General features: G+C 45.9%; 1 long non-coding RNA gene across 1 annotated transcript; it reads left to right on the forward strand.

Annotated features, from left to right (window-relative positions):
- The first annotated feature begins 494 nt into the window (after positions 1-494).
- On the forward strand, positions 495-8,725 carry LOC138661729 (uncharacterized). Its single transcript, XR_011317960.1, has 6 exons — positions 495-632; positions 1,912-1,936; positions 2,306-2,359; positions 2,436-2,510; positions 8,257-8,375; positions 8,517-8,725. It is a non-coding gene; the product is annotated as an uncharacterized lncRNA (long non-coding RNA).
- The last annotated feature ends 15,212 nt before the right edge of the window (positions 8,726-23,937 follow it).

Here is a 23,937-nt window from a genome sequence, read left to right on the forward strand (position 1 = left end):
ATGAAGCCCAATATGTCACGAAAAAAAACAATCTCAGAACCGCTAGGATCCGTTGAAGCGTTCCTGAGTTATTACCTCATAAAGGGACACTGGTCAGAATTGCAAAAAAACGGCCAGGTCTTTAAGGTCAAAATAGGCTGGGTCATGAAGGGGTTAACCTAACCGCTAGCTCATGCAACAGCAGCTGCGCGTGCGCACAAGGCAGCGATCTCAGCTTTCATTTGGAATGTTTCATTGTCAAACGTGGAGGGGGGGGGGTTTACAGTTGGAACGATCCATTGATCAGAGCTTGGTATTGCTTATTAAACATGGTTGAGAATGAGTCACGTTAGTGTAGAATACAATGTCCTGATAGGACACACAGCTTCGGGACATTTTCAACTTTTTTTTTTTTTTTAATTTTCTGCGATTGTGAGGTGTTGTTAGCACGAGTGTAGAATGGTACAGTCCTAGTCTCCCACCTCTTCTGCTGTGTGGTGCAGTCCGGTGTGTGAGTCAGCGCTGTGGGCGTGGCCGGCAGGTATTTATGTGCTGTGTCCGGTCTCTGGGTGTCGGTGACAGCTGCGGAGAGACACGAGAGCGGAGCCAGTCATGTCTGCAGCGCGGAAGGTCGAGGTCCATGTCGTGTACTGGTGAGAGCAGCGCCGCCATTGGTCTGCGTGTGACCTCCCCTTTAAGTGAGGCTGAGCTGCAGTGCTCTGGCTGCACAGTGTGTAGTTTGGCTTTTGGGGGTTCGTCACCTTTGACCTCTCCTGTTGTCTCTTATTACACTGCTGTGCTTCTCAGTACACCCCTCCCCCACATATCACTGCATAATACCTATTTCCCCTATGTGATCACTCTGGCTGCATGTTGTGTCCTCTGCTGTTCCTCCTGGGAAAGGGAGTACAGCTGTGGAGTCTCCTTTTTATTAGGCTACGTTCACATTTGCGTTGTTGTGTGCTGCGTCGGCGACACAACGCATGCAAAATGCTGTGTTTTGTGACGCATGCGTTCATTTTTATAGCGCAAAAAAAATGCAACAAGCAGCGTCCTGACGCTTGCGCCCAAAAAACGCATTCGTCGCAAAACGCAACAACACATGTCCAGTGCGCCCCCCCCCATGTTAAATATAGGGGCGCATGCGTCGCCGTGGTTGCGCCCGACGCACTGCAAATGTGAACGTAGCCTTAGTAAGTCTTGCGTCTAAGCAGTTTGCGCCGTGTTCACATGTTTGGTGTCTTTACAGTAACCGCAAAAGCCAGGACACTGGAGAAATCTCACTTTTTTTTTTTTTTTTTTTTTTTTTTTCTCCCCGGACAACTAGTAAACTCCAGCATGTCCGCTATTTCAGTGTTTTCACCCACACAGTAATGAATGACTGAGAAAAAAAACGTAGGTATCAGGATTTGGTGCAAAAAAAAAAAAAAACCCATGGAGCTGTGGGAATTTATTATTTTATTTATTTTTATTTTATTATAATTTTATTGTATTTCAGGTTTTGCCCGCAAAGAAAAATGCAGCAAAAATGTATTGTGTGAATATGGCTTTAAAGGGAGTGTCAGTTTTTTTTTTGTTTTTTTTGCTACTGAAGCTGAATCCAATGATGTATCGCTGATTATTGGGTGCAGTGGTTCTGACAAAATCGGCTTTTTTAAAAAAAAAAAATAAATAAAAAAAAAAAATTTTTTTTGTAGATTTAGAATGACAGTGAGAAAGCTGACCCAGCCCACACCGGCTCTGTGTGCAAAGTCCATAGACCGTGGGCTGCATATCACAGGAGGGGGTGTAGCTGGACTGTTAATCTTGCTGATAAATCCTTCAGTTAGTAATCAGTACATAGTATGTTTTGTCTTTTAATTAGCTGCATGTGTTCTAGTTTTCACAGAAAAATCATAATTTAAATGAATTTTTTTTTTTCTTCCCTTCTAGTGGTGCCTGAGGGTACCTCCCCAAGGTAAGGTTCCTCGTCTGGTTACAAAGTAAGGTCTTGATGATTATCGTGCTTTATGACTTTTGTACTATGACTTCCTCTCTTTAAATGTATCTGTTCCTGGTCACGGTAATATTCATTACACCCCTTCACTTAACAGTAATTGCCCATAGATGAGAAAGTGTGTAGTTGGGAAGCTTTACTATTACTCACTGCTTTCTTCATATTGGCCACTAGATGTCAGTGTCATACACTAGACTCTGGTAAAAGATCTTGCTCTACAGCCTGTTGTGATAATATTCAGTGTCCATTCCTAAAAGGGATGCCTGTGTGGGAGACAGGATATGGTATGGGGAGTATTTATATTTATTTATATATATTTTATTTTTTTAGTTTCAGCAGTTGGAGGATGACCTAGAAAGCTTGTTTCCTGACCTGCTGAAAATTGTAAGTTTAACTCTTCACCTTGTGGTTGTGACTGCAGAATGGCTTATCTTAATGGTTTTTGACTTTTTCTTTACAGCATGGGGAAGGTACCCCGACATCCACTGGGTGGTTTGAAGTGTCCGTTAATGGGAAGCTTGTCCATTCAAAGAAGGTAACTGGTCCCTAAAATGGCTGGTGCTATTGACCAGCCTGTAATCCTTAGCGAATTGGCTTGATGATGTCCCGCCCCTGAGGAGTTGCTACTACCGATGAGCGAATGTGCTTGGATAAGGTGTCATCTTAGCATGCTCAGGTGCTGAGTGACTTAAAGGTGCTCGAAAAATGCCAGTCCCCACAGCTGTCTAATGGCCATGAGATATGCAGGAGTGGACTCTTAACATATTATTCGAGCACGCTGAAGATGCTGTTACCACCTGAGCATGCCTTTAAATTTTAACAAACGACACATTGGATAATGTTGACACTTGAGAGCATGCTTACAGGCTGTGTGCACCTTTTGGCTCACCATTTCTTAAGATGGAGGCAGTCAAGAGGTTGCTCACAGATTTCAGTGGGGATTCAGTATATTTAGTGTTGGGAAGGGAAGTCAAGACTTGACACTAATACATGAGCTCAAATAACCCTTTCAGAGAGAAGAGGACTTGTCCTCTACTGCCACCTATTGATAGTAGCAATAATAAAGGTCAGTATCAACCCTTTTAATGAGCGTTGGGATAAGAAGCCAAACCAGATACAGGTGTTTCAGAGTGTTTACCCTTCATCAGTGCAAAGCGGTAGATCTGACTTGGATACGCTCTCCTGCCTTCCTCTTTTGATGGGTAACTTGTATGCATTGGGTGGGGAGATGAGTGGCGGGAAAGTTCTAAGTGCAGTGCTCCTGCCCACTGCACTTACACCTTATTAGCATACAACTTCAACTATAGAGAAATTCAAAGTCAGAATTTACGTGGCATTAAATTGACTTGTACATACATGCCATTGTCATGATCCAGGTTTGCATTCTACTTTTCTTTCCCTGGCCTGGTCATGTGGGGGTTAACCTTCTCAGCCTCTCTGGTGTATGGGTGGCTATTTCTCTGCATGGCCGCTGGTAACTCGTGTCCATGATGGTTCTGGGCCTTGGCTAGCAGCTGACCTAGTTTAGAGTGTCCTTTGCTCCCTGACTTCACGGGTTTGCTTTGTTCCCTATCCCCAACTTAGTGTACCCTCGTGCTTACTCCAGTGCATGACCCGGCTTGATCTCCGACCTGTTCCGTCTATGTTCTGTTACTGATTTGCTATGACCTTTTGGCTTGTTTCTGACTGCTCTCGTCTCATCCCTTGGATACAGTGTTCCTAACCGGCTCTGACCTTTTGGCTTGCTTTTGACTCTGCTCCAGTCTTCCTCTCTGGTACCTTACTCCCGGCTGTTATCGACTATTCTACTGACACTTTGCAGTGCTTGCACTGCGGCTCCACAGGTCTTCGCTTGTGGTCAGTTCCTGCTCCCCTCACTCAATCGCCCTCTGGTTGGCCCTTGTACTGTGTCCCTAGTGTCACAACAGCAATTACTTTTGGGTGTTAAATCTTCATGACCTGTTATTGTTAATGAGAACCCATTGCCAGGTTTTAATTTTGGCTACCCCATCTAAAAGCAGCATGATGTAAGGACAGAAACCCTGATTCCAGCAGCATGTCATTTACTGGGCTACTAGCTGGAATTGGCTCATTTCCAGCAATTAAAACAGGGATTTTCAAAACTGCAGCCCAGTGACTCACTGCTGGAAGCGAAGGCTCAGCACCTACAGTATGCGGCTCGCTGATGAGGGGACAGATTCCCTTAACTCCCCAATAGTCCTCATTATGGTTTGACGTCTTTCCTCTTAGCAACTTCTGGTGGCCTCCAGGTCTGTTCTCTGCTTTTCTGTCACAGCTATACTCCGTGTGAATGTTGTGTTAAGGAACCTTGGTCTTCTGTCTGACAAGCGATCTATGGCCACAGGTCATGTAACCAGCCCTGTTAGATCCACAGACATGTATTCTAGATTCTAGTAACACTTAACCACATCACTGACCAGAGCACTATACCAAACAACTAAAAGTAAAACTTGACCTTTTATTTTTAAAAAGAAAACTACTGTATTTTCCGGCATATAAGATGACCCCCCCCCCCCCAACTTTTCCAGTTAAAATATAAAATCTTGTTAAGTCAGGGGTCTTCTTATATGCCATGTCATCTTATGGGGCCGGTGACTAATGTACCTTTTGGGGGGGGAGTGGTCCCGATGAGGGGGCTTCTCACAGGAAAGTGTGTGGAGTATCCCCCTATTACCTCAGGCTCACTGTAGCAGCGTGGGGGCTCTGTGCTGTGGGGCGGCGGCTCCTCTTCATGCAGCGTTGGGGCTCTGCTGTGGGGCGGCGGCTCCTCTTCATGCAGCGTCGGGGCTCTGCTGTGGGGCGGCAGCTCCTCTTCTTGCAGCGTGGGGGCTCTGTGCTGTGGGGCGGCGGCTCCTCTTCATGCAGCGTCGGGGCTCTGCTGTGGGGCGGCAGCTCCTCTTCTTGCAGCGTGGGGGCTCTGTGCTGTGGGGCGGCAGCTCCTCTTCGTGCAGCGTCGGGGCTCTGCTGTGGGGCGGCGGCTCCTCTTCTTGCAGCGTCGGGGCTCTGTGCTGTGGGGCGGCGGCTCCTCTTCTTGCAGCGTCGGGGCTCTGTGCTGTGGGGCGGCAGCTCCTCTTCTTGCAGCGTCGGGGCTCTGCTGTGGGGTGGCGGCTCCTCTTCTTGCAGCGTGGGGGCTCTGTGCTGTGGGGCGGCGGCTCCTCTTCATGCAGCGTGGGGGCTCTGTGCTGTGGGGCGGCGGCTCCTCTTCATGCAGCGTCGGGGCTCTGTGCTGTGGGGCGGCGGCTCCTCTTCTTGCAGCGTGGGGGCTCTGTGCTGTGGGGCGGCGGCTCCTCTTCATGCAGCGTCGGGGCTCTGTGCTGTGGGGCGGCGGCTCCTCTTCTTGCAGCGTGGGGGCTCTGTGCTGTGGGGCGGCGGCTCCTCTTCATGCAGCGTGGGGGCTCTGTGCTGTGGGGCGGCGGCTCCTCTTCATGCAGCGTCGGGGCTCTGTGCTGTGGGGCGGCGGCTCCTCTTCGTGCGGCGTATTTTCGTGCAGAGTCGTGGCTCCTCCGGCACTTCCCAATTCCTCAAAGCCTGGAGGCATCAGCGGCTCCATTGCTGCGATGCGGTGGCCTCCGGGGAAAATGGCCGCTGGGGCGGCGCATGTTGAGATTCAGATCTAGTCTCGGGAGGTGGCTACTTTGAAGAACCTAGAGTGTAAGACATATTTTCAGTTTCTCACTTTTTTTTTTTTTTTTTTTTTTTGGGGGGGGGTGGGTTGCCGCTTACTAATTAAGGCAGTCTTGTTACATTTGTAGTGGCTGCATTCTTTTGGAGTGTATTTGCCTTTACCCCTTAATGACAGCCACTACGCCTTTTAACTGACCTTGCATATAAGAGAATAGCCTCCCCATACAGGTGACAATCCAGTAGCTGTCGGCTGTCCACTATAGCTGACAACTTTCTGCATCAGCCACGATCAGTGTTTGCACCGTCCAAATCTGTTTAACCCTTTAGATGCTGCTGTCAATAGTGACTACATCATTATAAATGGTTAACAGAGTGTGGGGGCTTCCTCTTTATCCCAATTGGAACCCTCAGATCATGATTGTGTGGTCCTGATGTTTGCGATGGCAATTCATGACCAAATCGCGGCCAGAATCTGCCGGCTGTAGTAATCTGTTCAGAAGTTAGAGACATTTAGTTGGTAAAAATACACATTTTCATTTGTCATACCACTTTGCATTAATTCCTGTAAAGCACCTGAAGGGTTAATAAACTACCTGACTGCAGATTTTGATATGTCAGGGGGTGCTGTTTTTAAAATATCATGTTTGGGGGTTTCCCAATATGAGACCCCCAATATGAAACATGGATAAGTCCCCCCCCCCCCCCCCCCCCAAAAAAAAAAAAAAAATTAAATAAATAAATTTTTTAGTAAGTTTCCTTGAAAAATTGCTGCTACAATTTTAAACCTCCTAAAATGCTAACATAACAAAATAAAACAACATTTTACAAATGATGTAAGGCCGACATGTGGGAAATGTTGTTTGTTCATGTTTTGCTGTGGTATGACTATCTGGATTAAAGGGATAATTTTGAAAATTGCTAATTAACATTTTTCTCAAATTTTTGTTTTTTTTTTTTTTTTTTTTTAAATAAACACAACATATTGACCTAAATTTACCATTATCATAAAGTATTGTGTCACGAAAAAAACAATCTAAAAATCACTGGGATTTGTTGAAGCGTTGTAGTTATTACCACATAAAGTGACACTGGTCAGATTTCAAAAATCTGGCTCCGTCAATCAGTTTTGGGGGTTTCCAGTATATAGGTCCCCCAAAGTCACTTCAAAGCTGGATAGGTCCCCCACCAATTTTTTTGTAAATTTTCCTTGGAAAAATTACTGGGTTTTTTTTTTTTTTTTTTTTTTAACCTCTTTAAAAGGCTAGCAAAATAACATTTTACAACTGGTGCTGATGTAAAAACATGTGTAAAATGTTATTTGTTAATGTTTTTCTGTGGTATGACATCTGTACTAGAGGTACAATCAAATTTCTGATGTTTTGTGGTCACGAAGAAACAATCTCCAAATCACATGGGGATACGATGTAGCTTTCCAGAGTTACTGCCACAAAATGACACCGGTCAAATTTTAAAAACATTGGCCTGGTCACTAAGGAGTTAATCCTTTTGTGTGCATTTTGAACCTGATTACTCGCTGCTGATCACAGTAAAATTTACAATAAGGATGTCCCTTTTTTGTTACAGGGTCTTGTAGGGTATATCAGGGTGGCTGGAGTTAACACTGAGCGAGGTCGCCATCTGCGCAGGTTATACGGGGCCAGCCTCTGCTGTGAGGCAGGGTTATACTAATAATTAATAGGGTTCTTTATAGTTAAACGCCTTTATCTTCAGTACTGGTCTACATCAATATTTTCCCCAACTGTACGTTTGACTTTTTTTTTTTTTGCACTTAATTGTGTTTTTGGTCAATTTAATGTTTAACCACAGGTCAAAGTTCCACTGATGGCTGAGATTATACTGCGTTACACCTTAAGTCTATAAAAGTTAGGGATGCACTGAGGTTCACGGTGCCAGACTAGCCAGAACAGTAGACGTGGCTGGGTCCCACTGGTTGTTGCCAGTTCTGAACTGATGGTACTGCTGGGCATCTCCCAATTTCATAGAAGTAATCATGGTGTAGTCTTCTACACAGATTCCTTGTCAGACCACTGTCTAGTCCTCAATATTGTGGCCACTCTTGGTGCTTTGTCAAAAGGTTGTGAACAGCGCAGGTCAACACTTTTGTCTGCTTTGAAATCTCTGCCTGGAAGAGACCTTGCTGATGCAGTATAACTACCTTGTGTTCTGTTGCTGTGCTCAGACTTGCCATGATGTATTACCTGGGACTACTCTATAGCAGAATTTGGCTGTTCCTTACCCAGTTTTTAACCCTTCTACACAGCTGTTTTGGTTAATGATTGTTTCACTCCACACAATGATCATTATCACCTGTTTGCTGTAGCTGGCTACTCATCCACCCGACTATCATCCAACAGTCTCCTGACTCTGCATCAATTCCTCCAGGTTCAATTGCAGTCAAAGGGTGCTGAGACCAAATATTGATTTGGATATCTCTTCATTCTGTTACTGTTTAATTTTTTTTTTTTTTTTTTTTTGGGGGGGGAATTTAAACCACTTTTTTTTTTTTTTTTTTTAACTCTGTGCAAAAGTTTTTTTAGACATGTGTAGCAATGCCATAGTATTGTGTACACCCGGTGTCTCTTCGTAGACCATTAACCCTTACTTGTATTTGTTAGAATGGGGACGGTTACATGGACAATAAGAAGCTACAGAAGGTCGTGTCGGCCATTGAGTTGGCCTTGACGGGATGCTAAAAAATGGGAACGTAAAGAAGTTTACAGAGTGGATAGTAAAGGTGAGCAGTGCCACAAACTCATAGTAATAAAGGTGCGGTCTGGGTGCTGCCAAGTGTTGAATAGAGCGGTTTATCGGGGCTTTCTTGTGTTGCCGAGTTATGATGATTCCATATAAACTGTTCTTTGCTTTCTTTCCGCAGACAGGATGAACGCTTGTTCCTTTCATCTTAGCCGAGCACTTAATGATGGGAAACGCTAAAACGCCTATGAGCAGGGCCGCTCCCTGATAAATCCGTGCAGCATACCGAGATGAATCCAACGACTGGCTTCCAGTGTTTGCGTCTACACTTCTAATTTTTTTTTTTTCTTCTTTATTTTGACTAATAAACTTAACGTATATAACCTTTTACTTTTTTTTTTTTTTTTAATGTAAACATAGTATCTGAAATCCTTCCAAAACTTCCGTTTAAAGGGAAACTGTCCTATTCTTTATGCTGCCTTAGTCCTGGCACCATGAGTCAGAACCTTCTGCCAGGGGTCCAGCCAAGTGTACATTTTTCTGTGGAATGCTTTGGTGTTTGAAAGAAAATATAATTTAAGGAAGTGTCCTCACCGATTCTTCTTTTAAACAATAAGTAGTTTTTGTTTTTTTTGCTCTAGATAATGGGTTAGGGCTTATATTCAGGGACTGTCTTATGGTGCATGTCTGTGTGAGATGACAGTATGTGTGAACATATACTGTACATACCAGCCTAGTTCCTCTAGATCCGACCATGATATCACCAAAAGTCCTTTAAGCAGTCTTAGGCCATGTGCACACGATGTGGATTTAGTGCGGATCCGCAGTGGATTTTTCCACGCAGAAACGCTGCAGATCCACACTGATTTACAGTACAATGTAAATCATTGTTAAACTGTGGAAATGCTGTGGATTTAAAAGGTGCATGTCACTTATTTTGTGCAGATCTACAGCGTTTCTGCCCCCTTCAATTATAGAAATCTGCATCAATTACGCATAAAAACCGCACAAAATCCTGTGGCATCTGCCAGGAGATGCGAATTTTGTGCTGAAAATTCTACAATGTGCACACGTTGCAGATTCCATTGCGGAATTTTCCGCAGCGGATTTACAAAATCCGCAGTGAAAAACCGCTGTGGTTTTTAATGCGGATTATGCTGCGGTTTTCTATTGGAGCAGATGGAAAACCGCTGCAGATTCAGCACAAAGAATTGACATGCTGCGGAAAATAAACCGCTGCGTTTCTGCGCAATTTTTTTTTTTTCCCGCAGCATGTGCACAGCGGTTTTTGTTTTCCATAAGTTAACATGGTACTGTACGCCACATGGGAATACTGCTGTGGATCCGCAGCGTCAAAAATGCGGATCCGCAGTAAAAACCGCAACGTGTGCACATAGCCTTAACGTTTGAGTAGAAATGCTGGGGGCCCTGGGCAATTGCTCAGTTTGTACCTCCTTAACACCAGCCCTGACACTAGGGCTTATTTTTGGGGGGAATGGGCTTATAGTTCAAACATACTCGTACAGTCATTTAGAACTTGACAGACCTAGATATTTTTTTTATTACTATAAACTCACTGGACAAACGAGCATCGGGCAAGCATGCACATAATGATCCAAGTGCCTTGTTCTACGTTTTGTCCCAATGGTCAGACCTCTGCCCATCAATAAACTATTAAATGAAAACTTGTTTTGAAAGGACATCCCCTTTAAGTTAGGATCATCTCTTCAATGAGAGAACCATAGAAACCTAACCCAAGTGGTATTGTAAAGCTCTTCATACACATATATATATATATATATATATATGAGAGAGAGACACACTGCTCAAAAAAAATAAAGGGAACACTTAAAGAACAGAATATAAATCCAAGTGAATCAAACGAATGTGAAATCAAACTGTCCACTTACAAGGCAACAATGTTTGAAAATTTCACATGCTGTTGTGGAAATGGAATAGACAACAGATGGAAATTATTGGCAATTATCAAGACATCCTCAATAAAGGAGTGGTTCTGCAGGTGGGGACCACAGACCACATCTCAGTACCAATGCTTTCTGGCTGATGTTGTGGTCACCTTTGAATGCTGGTTGTGCTTTCACATTTGTGGTAGGATGAGATGGACTCTACAACCCAAAACAAAGGTTTAGCGGCGGACAGCACATCTGACAATAAAACAGGTAAAGGCGAATGCCCGTCCTATTTCCACTGGACCCAATTGGAAGAGTACATACCATAGGTTGTAGTGAAGGACGACATCCAGTCAAGGTGAAAAAAATTCTTCTTTATTGTGCCATAAATGCAACGTTTCAACCTCAAGGGCCTTGCTTGATAAAGACCTTTGAGGTTGAAACGTTGCATTTATGGCACAATAAAGAAGAATTTTTTCACCTTGACTGGATGCTGTCCTTCACTTCAACCTATGGTATGGACTCTACAACCCACAGAAGTGGTTCAGGTAGTGCAGCTCATCCAGGATGGCACATCAATGCGAGCTGTTGCAAGAAGGTATGCCGTGTCTGTCAGCGTAGTGTCCAGAGCCTGGAAGCCCTACCAGGAGACATTTAGGAGGGCAACAACCCAGCAGCAGGACTGCTACCTCAGCCTTTGTGCAAGGAGAAACAGGAGGAGCATTGCAAAATGACCTCCACCAGGCCACAAATGTGCATGTGTCTGCACAAACGGTTAGAAATTGACTCCATGAGGATGGTCTGAGTGCTCGACATCCACGGATGGGGGTTGTGCTCACAGCCCAACACCATGCAGGACGCTTGGCATTAGCCACAGAACACCAGGATTGGCAAATTCGCCACTGGCGTTCTATTCTCTTCACGGATGAAAGCAGGTTCACACTGAGCAGATGTGACAGAGTCTGGAGACGCTGTGGAGAGCGATCTGCGGCCTGCAACATCCTTCAGCATGACCGGTTTGGCAGTGGGTCAGTAATGGTGTGGGGTGGCATTTCTTTAGAGGGCCGCACAGCCCTCCATGGGCTCGCCAGAGGTAGCCTGACTGCCATTAGGTACCGAGATGAGATCCTCAGACCATATGCTGGTGTGGTTGGCCCTGGGTTCCTCCTTATGCAGGACAATGCCAGACCTCATGTGGCGGGAGTGTGTCTTCAGTTCCTGCAAGATGGAGGCACTGAAGCTATGGACTGGCCCGCCCGTTCCCCAGACCTGAATCTAATTGAACACATCTGGGACATCATGTCTCGCACCATCCACCAATGTCACATTGCATCACAGACTGTCCAGGAGTTGGATGCTTTAGTCCAGGTCTGGGAAGAGATCCCTCAGGAAACCATCTGCCGCCTCATCAGGAGCATGCCCAGGCATTGTATGGAGGTCATACAGGCACGTGGAGGCCACACACTACTGAGCATCTTGAGGCATTTCCACTGAAGTTGGATCAGCCTGTAACTTCATTTTCCACTTTGATTTTGAGCATCATTCCAGCTCCAGACCTCCGTGGGATATTAGATTTGATTAACGTTGATAATTTTTAGGTTTTATTGTTCTCAACACATTCCACTATGTAATGAATAAAGATTTACAACTGGAATATTTCATTCAGTGATATCTAGGATGTGGAATTTTAGTGTTCCCTTTATTTTTTTGAGCAGTATATGTTAGGTGTTGAGTTCCTGCCGCTGCACAGGGGGAATCTCGAACCATGTCCGCTGCAGTCTCCCATTCTTCTCCAGCCGCAGTGGAACCTGCTCAGCAGAGACGTCGGTCCCAGAGCCTGGCTCGGACAGATACTGCACGTTTGGTCACTGCTGCCCTTCCAGGTTCAGCCATTATAACTAGTGCTGTTCGGCGGCGAGCAGGCGCTCCTGGGACTAAGTCCTGCTTTTCTCCTGAGCATGCCCAAGGGAAGACCTCTCATTGGAGGTCGGGGGTCACACGCTCAGGTCTTGTAGCAGCTCCTATTGGTCCACTAGAAAGGTCCTGGAGTGCTACAACTATAAAAGGTTTGCATGGCTGCACGGCCATGTGCTAGTATCATTTGTGTTAGGTTGTTGCCAGTGGATACTCTAGCACTCAGTATATATGTTGCGTGAGTCTGTTTAGCTTTGGGGCTGTACACTCAGGCCGGCAGCTACCGTCAGTGGGGGCAATTAGCCTTGGCTTATCATCTGGTTCCTTCATGTGTGCGGTTAGCACAGAAGAGTTCCAGAGCAAGCACAACCCTAGTTAGGGTATTAGGTTCTGTGTACAGCGCGACTGTGAGGCAACAGAGGTTGCTTACATTTCTCACGGGGTGAAGTTTAACCCACTTGTGAGCTCAGTGTCCATCCGCCATTACTTTGCAGCAGGTATCTCTGCACGGTAGACCCCGGGCTGCAAACGCTCCTTGTATCATTGTGAATAATATAACTACATTCATTATATAGATCTTGGCTCACCAGCCGAGCACGCGTCATCTGTCCTGGTAGAAGATGGCTGTGTCACTCAGCCATCATCTGACTCTTAACAGCTGTGAGTGGAGCCGTGCTCTGCACATGGCTGTTAACCTGTGACCGTGGCATTTAGGCCAGGGTCACACTTGTGAACTTGTGAATGTAATGTGAGAAACTTGCACAAGTCTCTCGCATCAATACCCGGCACTGCCGCCGGCACTCGGGCCCGGAGCGTGCGGCTGCACGTATTTCTATGCGGGTATTGATGTGAGAGACTCGTGTGAGGTTCTCGCATTACATTCACAAGTGTGACCCCGGCCTTAATGAGCATTGGCAGGATGCGTGCCATCCTAGCCCGTTATCGGCACTACTGAGATGCGACCATGAGGCACTGAAGTGCTGCCATGACAGCCAGGGGTCTGCTGAAGAAGACCCCAGTGTTTTGTCACCAAGGTGCTCCGGTGAATGCCGGCTCATAGCCGGTGTTCGTAAGACTGATTTCTGCCACAGCATTTCTGTATATTGCACAAGCGGTCAGATTATCACAGGTTCAAGTCCCCTAAGGGGACTAACATGCACTGAAAAAAATATACCCGTATATACTCGAGTATAAGCCGACCCGAGTATAAGCCGACCCCCCTAATTTTGCCACAAAAAACTGGGAAAACTTATTGACTCGAGTATAAGCCTAGGGTGGAAATGCAGCATTTACCGGTGAATTTCAAAAATAAAAATAGATCATTATTTCCCCATAGCTGTGCCATATAGTGCTCTGCACCGTTCATATTTCCCCATAGCTGTGCCCCATATAGTGCTCTGCACCGTTCATTGTGCCCCATACAGTGCTCTGCACCGTTCATTGTGCCCCATACAGTGCTCTGCACCGTTCATTGTGCCCCATACAGTGCTCTGCACCGTTCATTGTGCCCCATACAGTGCTCTGCACCGTTCATTGTGCCCCATACAGTGCTCTGCACCATTCATTGTGCCCTATAGTGCTCTGCACCGTTCATTGTGCCCCATACAGTGCTCTGCGCCATTCATTGTGCCCTATAGTGCTCTGCGCCGTTCATTGTGCCCCATACAGTGCTCTGCACCGTTCATTGTGCCCCATACAGTGCTCTGCACCGTTCATTGTGCCCCATATAGTGCTCTGCACCGTTCATTGTGCCCCATATAGTGCTCTGCACCGTTCATTGTGCCCCATACAGTGCTCTGCACCGTTCATTGTGCCCCATACAGTGCTCTGCACCGTTCATTGTGCCCCATATAGTGCTCTGCACCGTTCATTGTGCCCCATACAGTGCTCTGCACCGTTCATTGTGCCCCATATAGTGCTCTGCACCGTTCATTGTGCCCCATACAGTGCTCTGCACCGTTCATTGTGCCCCATACAGTGCTCTGCACCGTTCATTGTGCCCCATATAGTGCTCTGCACCGTTCATTGTGCCCCATACAGTGCTCTGCACCGTTCATTGTGCCCCATACAGTGCTCTGCACCGTTCATTGTGCCCCATATAGTGCTCTGCACCGTTCATTGTGCCCCATACAGTGCTCTGCACCGTTCATTGTGCCCCATATAGTGCTCTGCACCGTTCATTGTGCCCCATACAGTGCTCTGCACCGTTCATTGTACCCCATATAGTGCTCTGCACCGTTCATTGTGCCCCATACAGTGCTCTGCACCGTTCATTGTACCCCATATAGTGCTCTGCACCGTTCATTGTGCCCCATATAGTGCTCTGCACCGTTCATTGTGCCCCATACAGTGCTCTGCACCGTTCATTGTGCCCCATACAGTGCTCTGCACCGTTCATTGTGCCCCATACAGTGCTCTGCACCGTTCATTGTGCCCCATACAGTGCTCTGCACCGTTCATTGTGCCCCATACAGTGCTCTGCACCGTTCATTGTGCCCCATACAGTGCTCTGCACCGTTCATTGTGCCCCATACAGTGCTCTGCACCGTTCATTGTGCCCCATACAGTGCTCTGCACCGTTCATTGTGCCCCATATAGTGCTCTGCACCGTTCATTGTGCCCCATACAGTGCTCTGCACCGTTCATTGTGCCCCATACAGTGCTCTGCACCGTTCATTGTGCCCCATACAGTGCTCTGCACCGTTCATTGTGCCCCATACAGTGCTCTGCACCGTTCATTGTGCCCCATACAGTGCTCTGCACCGTTCATTGTGCCCCATATAGTGCTCTGCACCGTTCATTGTGCCCCATATAGTGCTCTGCACCGTTCATTGTGCCCCATATAGTGCTCTGCACCGTTCATTGTGCCCCATACAGTGCTCTGCACCGTTCATTGTGCCCCATACAGTGCTCTGCACCGTTCATTGTGCCCCATACAGTGCTCTGCACCGTTCATTGTGCCCCATACAGTGCTCTGCACCGTTCATTGTGCCCCATACAGTGCTCTGCACCGTTCATTGTGCCCCATACAGTGCTCTGCACCGTTCATTGTGCCCCATATAGTGCTCTGCACCGTTCATTGTGCCCCATACAGTGCTCTGCACCGTTCATTGTGCCCCATACAGTGCTCTGCACCGTTCATTGTGCCCCATATAGTGCTCTGCACCGTTCATTTTGTCCCATAGATGCTCCACATAAATCTGTGCCGCCGCTGCTGCTGCAATAAAAATTAAAAAAAAACACATACTCACCTCTCTTGATTGCAGCTCCCGGCGTCTCGTTCCGGCCTCCGGTCCCGGCGTCTCTGCTCTGACTGATCAGGCAGAGGGCGCCGCGCACACTATGAAGATGGAGTGACGCCCGGCGGCTGGAACGTGGACAGGTGAATATTACATACTTACCTGGTCCCAGCGATCCTGACGCTCACTCTGCCTGTCACAGCTGTCTTCGGTGCCGCAGCTTCTTCCTCTATCAGCGGTCACCAGCACCGCTGATTAGAGAAATGAATACGTGGCTCCACCTCTATGGGAGGTGGATCCGCCTATTCATTTTTCTAATGAGCGGTGCTGGTGACCGCTGAAGAGGGGAAGAGCTGCAGCACCGAAGACCGTGGGACAGGCGGGGGGAGCGTCAGGATCGCTGGGACTAGGTAAGTATGCCTCAGCGCCCTCACCCCCTCACCCGCTGACCCTGCCACCCACCGTGACTCGAGTATAAGCCGAGAGGGGCACTTTCAGCCCAAAAATTTGGGCTGAAAATCTCGGCTTATACTCGAGTATATACGGTATATATTTCAAGTCAATCCCTACCCCCCATTCAAAATTAAGAAATTTAAAAAAAATTAGGAATCGATGTGATTGTGAAGGTCCAATCTAGATCTGTTAGAATATAGAATACATTTGATTGGTAAATGGCGTAACGAGAAAAAAACAATGTGAATAAAAACATCGGCTCGGTGCCCAAAAAAAAAAGTCTGCACATAGGTCCATATCCCGAAAATTTATGGCTCTCAAAGGGGCGACATACACAAAAAAAAAACCACATTTTTCAACACACTATATATGTTTCGGTATCTGTGTAATCGTATTGACCTGAAGCATCGTATTGCCAGGCCAGTTTTACTGTAAAATCTATGATGTACAGAAAAAAAAATTCAAAAACCATTGCAGAATCGCATTTTTTTTTTTTTTTTTTTTTGCTGTTTTGCCACACTTTGAATTTTTTCCCACTCACCAGTACATTGTATGATAAAATGGATGGTGTTCAAATGTACAACTCTTCCCGCAAAAAGACAAACCGTCATACCACGGCTATATTAATGGAAAAGTAAAGTTCTGGCTCTTGGAATACCGTACTATTTTCCTCTTCATCCTCTCTGCGCCCCTGCTCCTGCTCTGGGGCAGTGAAATGGTTTCTTTATTGAATTTCTCAGAATCGACTGATGGAAACCGCATTAATGGGTCGGTGATTCGACCACACCTTTTGTCCAAAGTTTGGTTCTGGAGCCAGAATTTAACCAGAACCTGAACCCCATAGATTTGAATGGGGACCTGAACTTTGGTGGTGTTAAATGGTCGTAGTAAAGGCTAGGGGGCTGCCGAACTAAGCAGCGTTCTCTCTCCTTCCTACCGGAACTCCGCAAACTTTACAGCTCGGGTTTGCTCATTTCTAATTGCCAGACCAACAGAGTGCTCATGCACATACTATGGAGGAGGAAGGCCATAGGCATCACTTACAGCAAAGCAGAATTCGTTAGAGATAAGGGGAATAGTCTTTAAAAAAAACATCACAATTTCTATTAAAAAAATAAAAAAAAACTTGCAATTTTCAGACTGTCCCCTGGAGCTTTTTTTGTCTCCAACTTCCTGTAGTTTTAGGAAACAACACATGTCTATTAGCAGCAAGAAACAGATTCTGCACCTGCTCATTAGATGCTTCAATTTAACAGCGAGGGTCAAAGGTTATTGTGATCCTGTGTTATCAGCTTTGGACAGAGCCCTTATCTCTCATTGTTATCCTGACTCTGCTGATAATGAATCTGCTGAAAACACTTCCTGAAAGGACTGGAAGTAGGAGTCTAAAATAGCCCCAGTGGCCAGTGTAAAAATTGCAAAGCTACTAATTTTTATTTTTTGTTTAATATTGTGATATGGAAAAAAAATGAATTGGCAAACATTATTAAAAAAAAAAATACCAAACACAAAAATTTGATTTAAGCAATAGATCATTTTCAGATGATAAAGTTTCCCTTTAATAATAAAGCAAAGAAAAATACACTGCTCAAAAAAATAAAGGGAACACTAAAATCCCACATCTTTGATATCACTGAATGAAATATTCCAGTTGTAAATCTTTATTCATTATATAGTGGAATGTGTTGAGAACAATAAAACCTAAAAATGATCAACGTAAATCACAACTAATATCCCACGGAGGTCTGGAGTTGGAATGATGCTCAAAATCAAAGTGGAATATGAAGTTACAGGCTGATCAAACTTCAGCGGATATGCCTCAAGACAAGGAAATGATGCTCAGTAGTGTGTGTGGCCTCCACGTGCCTGTATGATCTCCCTACAATGCCTGGGCATGCTCCTGATGAGGCAGCGGATGTGCTCCTGAGGGATCTCCTCCCAGAGCTGGACTAAAGCATTCACCAACTCCTGGACAGTCTGTGGTGCAAGGTGATCGTGGATGGAGCGAGACATGATGTCCCAGATGTGTTCAAACAGATTCAGGTCTGGGGAACGCGCGGGCCAGTCCATAGCTTCAATGCCTTCGCCTTGCAGGGACTGCTGACACACTCCAGCCACATAAGATCTGGCATTGTCCTGCATTAGGAGGAACCCAGGGCCAACCGCACCAGCATATATATGGTCTCACAAGGGGTCTGAGATCTCATCTCAGTACCTAATGGCAGTCAGGCTACCTCTGGCGAGCCCATGGAGGGCTGTGCGGACCTCCAAAGAAATGCCACCCCACACCATTACTGACCCACTGCCAAACCGGTCATGCTGAATGATGTTGCAGGCAGCAGATCGCTCTCCATGACGTCTCCAGACTCTGTCACATGTGATCAGTGTGAACCTGCTTTCATCTGTGAAGAGCACAGGACGCCAGTGGCGAATTTGCCAATCCTGGTGTTCTGTGGCAAATGCCAAGTGTCCTGCACGGTGTTGGGCTGTGAGCAAACCCCCATCTGTGGACGTCGGGCACTCAGACCATCCTCATGGAGTCGGTTTTTAACCGTTTGTGCAGACACATGCACATTTGTGGCCTGCTGGAGGTCATTTTGCAGGTCTCTGGCAGTGCTCCTCCTGTTCCTCCTTGCACAAAGGCTGAGGTAGCGGTCCTGCTGCTGGGTTGTTGCCCTCCTATGGCCCCCTCCACTTCTTCTGGTGTACTGGCCTGTCTCCTGGTAGCACCTCCAGCCTCTGGACACTACGCTGACAGAGACAGCAAACCTTCTTGCCACAGCTCGCATTGATGTGCCATCCTGGATGAGCTGCACTACCTGAGCCACTTGTGTGGGTTGTAGAGTCCGTCTCATGCTACCACGAGTGTGAAAGCACAACCAACATTCAAAAGTGACAAAAACGTCAGCCAGAAAGCATTGGTACTGAGATGTGGTTTGTGGTCCCCACCTGCAGAACCACTCCTTTATTGAGGGTGTCTTGATAATTGCCAATAATTTCCATCTGTTGTCTATTCCATTTGCACAACAGCATGTGAAATTGATTGTCAATCAGTGTTGCTTCCTAAGTGGACAGTTCGATTTCACAGAAGTTTGATTTACTTGGAGTTATATTCTGTTGTTTAAGTGTTCCCTTTATTTTTCTTGAGCAGTGTATATTGTAGTCATATATCTATTTACCACAAGGGAGCACTATGTTCATACTGTTATACATTCCTCTTTTACTGTTATCATTCTATTTTCGCCCAGAAGATGGCGCTGACGACTGACCTCTACACAAAATCTTTACAATCTGTAGAAAAAGTAGTAACCAGGGGATAGGAGAGCCAGCACATATTGTTGTACTACTTACTGTATCAATGGTTTAGTTATTTTCAAGGTCCGATATTAAAGAGGATCTGTTGTCTCTCTTGCCAGTTTGATTTAGTCATCACATTTATTCTTCATGGTCTAATAATTCTGGAACATCTTTCGTTAGAACTCTGTCTTGTTCCGTTCCTCTGTTATTCCTCCTGGAAACTTGGGAATAACTTACTCATGGGTGTTACCAAAGAGGGGGTGTGTCCATTCACACTCCGAGATTGTCCAATCAATGACAGTTATTATATGTAGGGACACGATCCCATTGGTCAAAGGAATTCTAACACCCATTTGTCAATTTATACCTATATTTTCAAGAGGAATAAAAAAGGAACGGGTTATGAGTTATGAGAAAAGCTAACCCAGAATTGTTATGGCATCATCAACCCAAGTATTTCATAAAACAGAAACTTCAGGAGGGACAAGAGGTCCAGTTTAAGTGCTACACTGTACACTGGGGTACAGGCGGCCATTAATAATCCAGACTGGTTCAGCCTCATATTATCGGTTCTAAATTTATAGGAAATGTGGTCCAGAGGGATAATAATTTGAAATTACTGCACCGACAAAAAAAAAAAAAAAGAATAAGGTCACGACAGTAATGTGAACAGAGCCTTAAAGAAAAGCGCGGTAACTAGCTGCAAGATAATACAGGATGCAAGCATTCACTTTATAGACTGGTACAGATGGGATGTCTTATCACCCTAGTCCCACTAGGGGGCACACTTTTGCAAGCAAATATTAGTGACCGGTCCCATATACTGGAATCACATCGTATGTGTAAAATGTACATTATTTAGTGGGATTAATGCCAATAATGCACCACGTAGTTGTCAGACCTGCGTTCGGTGATTAATACGATTTCATGGAGTAAATTTCAATTTAATACGATTTCATGGAGGAATTTCAACTCAATAGTTATATTGAACAAATGACCAAAAACCATAAAAAATTATTTATATTGGAGAATTTGTCATTTATAGGATGTGTTTATCTTAAAGGGGTTGTCTCATCAGACATAATAAAGAAGTTTCGAGCGATGAGGTTGCCCTCCCCAGGTCCACGCTATTGAATAGCGGCAGCCGTGGCCAGGCAAAGCATTTTTCCTGCGTTAACCACTACAGGGGAAATGTAATATTGTGGGGCGGATATTTGGAGGCCTGCTAAAATGAGCACACGTACGTAGAGCAGCTCTCAGTTCTGGCTCGTAGATGCGAGAGGGGGGATTCCTGCCTAACAGGGCATGTGGACAGGACTTTTTTTCATGATGTGACCCTCGTAGGAGGTCACGAGTATTAATAGATTTATTATTCATAGTTAAGCCCTCCCCTGAGGAACAGCAAAAATGCCCACTTTAGGGTTGGGTTTTTATATGAGCACAGACCCTTTTTCAGGCTGTTCAGGACAGTTGGTAAGTATCGTTGTGACACAGGCGACAATCCTGGATCTCCAGACTTCCCAATGACATTGGTAATTAGGGAATGGGCATGTAATGTTACACGGTAGATAGGTTACGACACGGTGGATCAGGAAGTTTCTCCTCTCCCTATTGAAGTAAACATGCAGACAGAATTGGGGTCTTGACCTTTCTCCTTTGCAAGTTCCAAATAATCTAGACAGAACCCGAGTGATTGGGTTAGATCCATAATTCATAGTTAAGCCCTCCCCCGAGGAACAGTAAAAACACCCACTTTAGAGATGGGCTTTTATTTGAGCCCAGGTCCTTTTTTTCAGCATGTTCAGGACAGTTGGCAAGTATGATTGTGACACAGGCGGCAGCGCTGTATCTGGAACTCCAGACTCCACACTGATGGTCGAAATTAGGCAATGGGCATGTTGTTCCATGGTAGATACGTTACTGCTAGGTGGGTGGGGAACATTCCCCTCTCCCCATTGAAGTAAACATGCAGACAGAATTGGGGTCTTGACCTTTCTCTTTTACAAGTTCCAAATAATCTAGACAGAACCCGGGTGATTGGGTTAGATCCATAATTCATAGTTACGCCCTCCCCCGAGGAACAGTAATAACACCCACTTTAGAGATGGGTTTTTATTTGAGCCCAGGTCCCTTTTTCAGCATGTTCAGGACAGTTGGCAAGTATGATTGTGACACAGGCGGCAACGCTGTATCTGGAACTCCAGACTCCACACTGATGGTAGAAATTCAGCAATGGGCATGTTGCTCCACGGTAGATACGTTACTGCTAGGTGGGTGGGGAACATTCCCCTCTCCCCGTTGAAGTAAACATGCAGACAGAATTGGGGTCTTGACCTTTGTCCTTTGCAAGTTCCAAATAATCTAGACAGAACCCGAGTGATTGACCACGTCACCCATTCTTGTAGGGTTGTGTGTGACCTCGAGCTGATTATCTCATTCCAGAGGAGATTTCCTGTACTTCCAGTATAATAAAACGCTTTGTCCGGTAGCCTGTATTACTAGTGTCCTGGTACCGCTCACCGCCGGTGCTGGCAACAAGTGGAACCTGTCAGGAGCATGGTTATGGAGGGTGCTGACATAGGAAGTACACCCTGGCCCCACTGCACACGGTTACTGTTCATTGAGGGATTCCTTCATGTCCTGGAGTTTCTGGAGGGAATCGATCGATCAGAGGCCATGGTCTGATTCTCAGCAGCCGTACACACTAGATATAAGCTGTCCAAACCCACTTTCAGTTGAGGACCTCCTTACATTTACCTGTGCAGACAATAGACGCTGACGGCAGAGGTTTCGCCACCCTTTTGACCCGTTGAAGCCAAGAGATGTCTTGCGGTCTATGGTTTTGCCTAATCGCAATCGAGCAACTGACCATTTAGGACTTTAAATAAAAAGTCTAAAAATGAATGTATGGAATGCCATTTATATAGATCGGGGTGTGATTGGGCTGGAAGATTAGCAGGTCGGGGACAAAAGTAGTGATGGGTTATGTGCAGTGTCAGACTGGGGTGCCAAGGGCCTACCGGTAACATTGACTTTGGGGGGCCCACTTTTCACCTGCATACAAATATTACGCTACCCTCGTTCACAAATTTACCTATATCTTTATATGATAATAAACTGGGTAGCGTGGTTAATGAATGAGGAGATGCTGCTTTTTTCTGTACGGAGTGAATCAAGTGAATTGTGCCAAGTTCTGCCCATACAGTGGGGTTGGTGGCCCACCGGTGGATTGTCCTGTTACCCTATGGGCCAGTCCGAGCCTGGTTATGCGCGCTGTGTAAGGGCTTGTTCAGATGAGTGTATAATCCGTTTGTGTGTGCCATAGACTGCACACGGAAATGTTCTGGGGACAATTTGAGCACAATAGGGTTTTACCCACATAATATATAGATTAACGCGGTAGTTATAACTCTAGTAAAATTTCACATAGGAGGTTTCCCAGCTGCTGCAGCTCCACAGATTGTCTGACCAGCGTGGTAATCGGGCGATTAGTTGTGGGTAACCTGTGATGCTGATAGTGTGTCCACAAATAAGACCGGTATGCGTTTCGAAGTTCTCAAGCTTCTTCAGGAGCAACCACTGCCATTCATTATTAATATGATTAATTATTGTGGTTCTCCTGAAGACGTCTGAGAACTTCAAAACATGTAGAGAATAAACCGCACATTCACCTCTTACGACATATTGGGATTATTTGTGGACACGCTACCAGCAGTGCGGGTTACCCACAGCTCCGATAGCCTCAATTCCACAAGGACCATTGTCCACACTGACTGATGGCCTACGTGGGAATAAAATCACAGAATGCGCTATTTTGATATATTCTATGAACCACAAAAATTAGTGCGATGTAAAGCCGTCCTCGGTACCCACGCGGTAGCCAGTCATTTCCACCCTTCGTGGCTGTGACTAGCCCATCTTACTATATGGCCTCCGGCCTCATTCAGACATCCGTTATTCACATATGAGTGCTAGCCATATTTTTCACAGGTATGAGTGCTATGGAGCCATTCACATGTCTGTGATTTTTCGCCGTCCGAGCAGTCCGCAGAGACGTCTGATTTCGATCGGAGGGTCGGATCAGAATCGTCGATGCAAGACTACTGGACAGTGAAAAAAAAAATCACACTGCACTCAGATGGCATCCGAGCGCTGTCCAATTGTCGCGGACTGCTAGATAGGAGCTGGTGGAAAAACATTTTTTTTCCTTCACGGCCGAGAACAACAGATAACACTTGGACCGCACTGGTCAAATCTGGTCCAAATAATCGGTCCAATTTTTCTTGTATGTGACAAAAACGGATATCGGAATGAGCCCTGATGCAGATGCCGTGTTTCATCCATCTTTATCCCTGCGCACACAGCGTCTGAGTTATACGTTATACTCTCCGGACAAATACCTCGGGTGGAGAACATAGGTTTACGACGTCACTGTCTTCAGCGGCTGCACTACCCTTAGGGACCCATTAAAAAAAATAAACTCCAAAATGCACTATTTTTTTTTATAGTGGGACTCGAATACGGTATGCCGACACACCAGGCTGAAGGGGCACTGTGGATGAGCTGCTTCTGTGATTGATCCTAAGCAAAGAGCTCAGACACTGTGCACCAAGCTTGGCATTGCCAGATCCCTGGGCTCAAGTAGGTAGGACATTGTTGGTGCCACATTGGCCAATTTGCCCCCATATCTCTACCCATTGGCAATGCCAGTGGGGTGCACATAATAAACCTGTTATATTTACATTGGACGTCACCGATCACCTCCCCCCAGCACCCAAAACACTGATTT

The sequence above is a fragment of the Ranitomeya imitator genome, chromosome 2 (assembly GCF_032444005.1).
Source record: "Ranitomeya imitator isolate aRanImi1 chromosome 2, aRanImi1.pri, whole genome shotgun sequence".
In the NCBI taxonomy this organism is placed as follows: Eukaryota; Metazoa; Chordata; class Amphibia; order Anura; family Dendrobatidae; genus Ranitomeya; species Ranitomeya imitator.